At 42.3% G+C, this 5,224-nt stretch overlaps 1 long non-coding RNA gene across 1 annotated transcript in view; it reads right to left on the bottom strand.

Annotated features, from left to right (window-relative positions):
* Positions 1–3,022: 3,022 nt before the first annotated feature.
* The window catches only part of LOC114635198, a 9,965-nt gene continuing 7,763 nt past the window's right edge, over positions 3,023–5,224 (bottom strand). Inside the window, exon 2 of the long non-coding RNA XR_003713430.1 lies at positions 3,023–3,940. This is a non-coding gene — a long non-coding RNA (uncharacterized LOC114635198). The remainder of the gene's footprint in view (positions 3,941–5,224) is intronic.

The following is a 5,224-nucleotide window of genomic DNA, read 5'->3' as shown; positions in this document are numbered from 1 at the left end:
AAAGTGTGCATCTTTTAGGCCTCCATAAAAGAATATGAAATTTGCAAGAAGATAGATAGAACTAGAAAATATTATATTAATTTTATGTAACTTGGACTCATAAAAACAAATCCTACATGTTCTCTCTGTATGCAGATCCTAGCTTCCAAGTTTTATATTATATGTGAGTGTTTATGTGGAAGTGTGGGAATGATGTGGACAGAGGTCATGAAACCAGAAAGGGGCCAACAAGGGAAGGAAAAGATCTCATAAAGGAGGGGATGAGGAAGGTAATAGAAAGCAGAAAGGTGGTGCAGCAGGGGGTAGACATGAAGGGTGGAGGAGACAGGGTGAAGGAGTTGGGGAGTGGAAGGGTATAAGTGGGAGATAGGTCAAAGTGACAGAGGACAGGAGTAATTGGGAGAGGACATTGACCAAAACTAAGCGCTATAAAATGCCATAAGGACATGTGTTACTATACAAACTGGGACTTTCAGGGACAGAATGCCTGCATCTGTAGAGGGTTATCATACTGCATCACAACATGGCAGTATGCAAACCTCAAATATAGCCTGTGAAAGCCAGCTGAACTCACTCTTAGAACAGTTCACTGGAAGAGCAGGCTTGCTTCTGCAATAATAACATTGGTCCATTCCAGAGGGCTCTACCTCTGAAACCACATCACCTTTTAAAGGCCCATCTTTCACAACTGTTTTATTGGCAATTAAAGTGGGAACTTCTGGAGACCATGTTCCAATCTCTGGACTTGCTGTCTCTTTGCTTCCTTCCTGTGCAGGAGTGGGATTTACATCCCTCCCCCTGCCTGTCACTTAGGTGAAGGCAGGACTTGTTTGTCATCAATAAAGAACATGGCAAGAATACAAAGGACAGGGCTTCAGTGCTAGATCAAAAGGTCACCTTGCTCCTGTCCTTTGGGGGTAGGGCATTAGAAATCTGAGCTTGCATTATATGCAAGGAGGATAATCACCCTGATGCCACCATGCTGTACCGATCAAGCCATAGGGAGAGGTGACTAACCAATGCTCTAGTCTAAGCAGAGAAGTAACATGAACTTCTGTGACTAAATGCTTCCAGATGATTCTGATCTACAGCTGCAAATCTCCAACCTGTGCATGCTGAAGTAGAGTCCCAGACATCCTGAAGTAGAAGCAAACTAACCCTTTTATGGGCTTTTGAATCCCTGGCCCAGAGAATCCACTTTCCTGGTATAATTATTTTTGTGTCTCTGAGTTTTTCAAGTGTCACTAGAAGTTGGGACTGGGAAGTCTGATCAATGAACAGAATATATTTGTTGTGCCAGGTACAGAGCCGCTGCTCAGAGAGTGAAGGCTGCTCCAGCAATGCGGCCAAGGCCTAGCCTTGTGGCCTTAGATCTGCCTATGTTTTAACATTGAAAATTTCTCTTTAGAAATACCTGCCCAAGTCTCTCAAAGGGTTAATTGTGAGGTTCAAAGAGGATAATGGATGTAAAAGCACTTTGGAAACTCAAATGTTTTGTACAAATCAAAGGTTACCACATGTGTAGGATACCTGCTCGTGCAGAGCTCTGGTTGAGGAACATTCTACTAAAGATACTGTAGCAGTTAGTATCTGAACCCCTAAAACCAAAGGCTCTTGGCTTGAGACCCCCAACTTAATTCCTTGTTAGAAATCATTAAATCTAATCATTCATCAAACAAGACTTTGTTATACCTACTATAGATAAAACAGTTAAATGCAGTGTGTTTTCAGAATATAAAGAAAGGAACCAAAATAAAAGACAAACTTAGGGCAATCAGTCTAATCTCAAAACAAGCCCTGTTATATTTTGATGCCAAAAAATGACAGAATGATAGAGTACCGGCAGCATTCTGTAAGCTGTTTCCAGAAACCCTGGAAAGAGGTTGAAAAGAGAAAGAGAATTTACATGCGTTCAGAACCTACAGTGTACTGGGCACTATGCCAGACTCTTTGTATGCCAACTCACTCGACCCTCACAGTAACTCTTCAGGATGACTTTATATCGTCTACTTTCCCCAGGGAGCAAACAGACGTTTGTGTAGATTGTCTTGGCCAAGTTCACATCTGTACCAAGTAAGTGCCAAAGGCCAGGGTTAGTGATACTGCACCATGTTTTGAGCCCTGGGTATATTTTCTCTCTTGGATCCTTTCCCTATTCATTTTACTATAATCAAACCAACAAACAGAAAAATAAACAAACAAACAAAACCAGCATTCTCTGCTCAAGTATTTACCCATTGGTTCATAGTATCCTCATTCTATCAATCTCTTCTAAAAATCTCATAGTAGAATGACTAACAGTAATATCTCATTTGCACAGGACTTCATTGTTTACAAAGCGTGCTCACAATGTTTCACTTCTTGATTTGTAACAGTCCTGTCAGGAAGGCACGTGTGACAGCGAGCATCATACAGATGTTCTGTGAAGGAAGGATTTGTGCCTTGTTTACTGCCACATGAAGGCTTTCCATCAGGCTCAGGGTGTCCACAACATGACCTTTTCACATCATTGGCTACATCATGACAAAACACGAGCTTTGGTGAGAAAGAGTGGCTATATATCTATTTTTAGAGTTGCTACAGGATAGCTTCAGTTTCTTTGTGGTTCCCTTCCCATTGCTACTGGTTGGAGAGTTAATATTTTTTCCCTTGTAATGTGTCTAGCAGAAGAAAGATTTTTCACTCACTAACTGACCAAGGATGACTTTGTACTTCTGATTCTCCTGCCCCTACCTTCCTCCCCTACCTACCTTCTGGAATCATAAGCACCAGATATGGTCACGGGACACTACAGCTCGTTTATGTGGTGCAGGTTGCTGGACCTAGGGCTGCAAGAATATTAGAAAAGCACCATAGCAACTGAGCTACATCCTCAGCCAGAGAAGTTCTAGACGATGCCCTTTCCTTGTTGCCTGATTCTCCTTGGGCATAGATATTATCTTCAATCTGCTGGCTGTACAAATCCTTTAAGGCAGAAATCGTTTTACCACATTGAATTCCATTTTGAAAAGATAATACAGGATAACACAAATGGCAGATCCACTTGTTCAGGCTCCTCTTCACAATACACCGAGAGCCAAGGAAAGAATAAATGTGGGGGGTGGGGAGAGCTAGATGTGGTGTTGCACATTTACAATCTCAGCACTCAGGAGGCAGAGGCAGGATGGTTGTCTCAAGCTCAAGGCCATCCAGATCCACGATGTAAGTTCCAGGACAGCCAGGATGGCCAGGAGACCTTGTCTCCAACAAACAAGCCAAAACAGCAACAAAAGAGTACATGTGGATTGTCACAGCCTTCGATTCCCATTCTCCCAGTTGGCTAAGATATTATGAAATATGCATGCCATGACAGAGTTTTCTTTATTTGTAAGATGTAAAGCGTAAATCAAACTTCTTGGTAGACATGAATGTATATCTGGGGCAGGGAGGGGGAGGCAAGCACGCACACAGAGTACATGTAAATACATGGGAACTCAATTCAAGTCCTGTGACTTGCACAAGTGTTGGATTTTCTGGTTTGATTTTGGATTGGGGTTGTTGAAAATTAAGTGAAGAGGGTCATGTTCTCCCCTTCGTTTGGCTTTGCAACTTCCTGTGCATCTTCAGTCATTTAAAAAACCACGTGACCAGGCAATGTAACACTCTTGCCCTCTGAGAGTCACTTGCTGCTCCTCTAAGAGATCATGGCCATAGTCACTGTGAGACCTGGGAGACATAGTTTCCTCCATCAGGATCAGTTTCTCACATGTAAAATGGACAACTATTCAGTTCTAAAGTCCTGGAGTTGTTTACCCACACTGTTGAGTAGGAAAGAATAACTGTCTCTTGGTCTGTGGTTGGCTGTGTTCATTTCTTCAATACGTGGTTCTCGTTCTCTTTCCTGGAGAGTAGACTTGGCGTCCTTCCCCTTCCCCCATAGGATCCTTCAAAGGGTTTCCTACTAAGAAAAACAGAATATATGAAAACAAGACATTTTAAGATATATTTTGTTTCGCAGCATGTGTTAATGTACCTGTGTGTGTGCAGGCGTTCCCCCCACCACCACCACCAAGAGATCAGGACAGGGGTGTTGGATCCCTTGGAGCTTGAGTCACAGGCATTTGTGAGCCACCTATGTGGGCGGTGGGATCTGAACCCCAGTCAGCAATGCATGCTCTGAACCAGCCTGGAGATGAGCAAGTCACGTCCAGCCCTGACAGCGCTTTTGTCAAGCACTTTGCATACAGCATCACAGACAGTGAGTGGAAGGAAAGAGGTGACATTACCTGCCAACTGATAACCTCAGCTGGGCCATGGAAACCCAGAATACGTGCTGACTATTCTATGCTCCCATGACCTCCGAAGGCTGTCCAGACGCTAGCTATACAGGCAATGGACCTTCAGCTGCCGACATCACAAGAATTTGTAAATGTATTTGTATGAGGCTCAGAGACTGTTTAAAGTTGTATCTCTGACATGGAAGAGAGAAGTTGTCCTCAGATGCATAGCAATTAAAAGCATAGAGAGCTGGGGGAGGGAATGGTTATACCTTTCCATATTTGTGTACACAGCTCCTGAACCCTGGAAACTGTTCAGTTGGGAATAAATATTTATCCAGGATACGAGAACAAGAATGATTCTTACAATGGCTGCTAAGGTATCAAGGGCAGTTCAGTATGTCAACTATGTACTTTCCTGTCACTTGTTTCTCTGTATTTATCCACAGAAATAAGCACATGGTGATAAAGAGATGAATATAAGTGTTCCCTTAAGGCAGCATGCTTGCATGGGAGATTTTGGAAATAGTTAAGATGTCTATCCATAGGATATTAGTTAAAGCAGTGGTTTTCAATTTTAGAGGAAGTGATATAAAGATGATATCTTTTCTTCCATGCAGTAAACATTACAAAGCTCTATTAAGCAGCAATGCTACTGCCCTAGGAGTAACAGAAGAGTGAAGGTAGATCTGCTACACCAGAACCTCTGGAAACTTCTGTGAGCATGCTGGCAGGAAAAAAGGTCTTCAGTAGGCCAAACTTTGACATCTATAAGAAGGTTTATAGATTAACATTAATATTTTATCAACCTTAATTTCCTGGTTCCTAGTTTTACTAAATACTGAGAGAGTACTCACAATCTATATTCACAACTCTTTTCTAAGCCTGAAAATATTTTGCAACACAGAGTTTAAATTGTATCTGTCCCCTACTCAAGAAGAGGAGAAGCATGCCTGTCACTAGAAACC

Source organism: Grammomys surdaster, unplaced genomic scaffold, assembly GCF_004785775.1.
Source record: "Grammomys surdaster isolate TR1022 unplaced genomic scaffold, NIH_TR_1.0 1166, whole genome shotgun sequence".
NCBI classification, from domain to species: domain Eukaryota; kingdom Metazoa; phylum Chordata; class Mammalia; order Rodentia; family Muridae; genus Grammomys; species Grammomys surdaster.
This window is presented reverse-complemented; position numbering and strand designations above follow the sequence as displayed.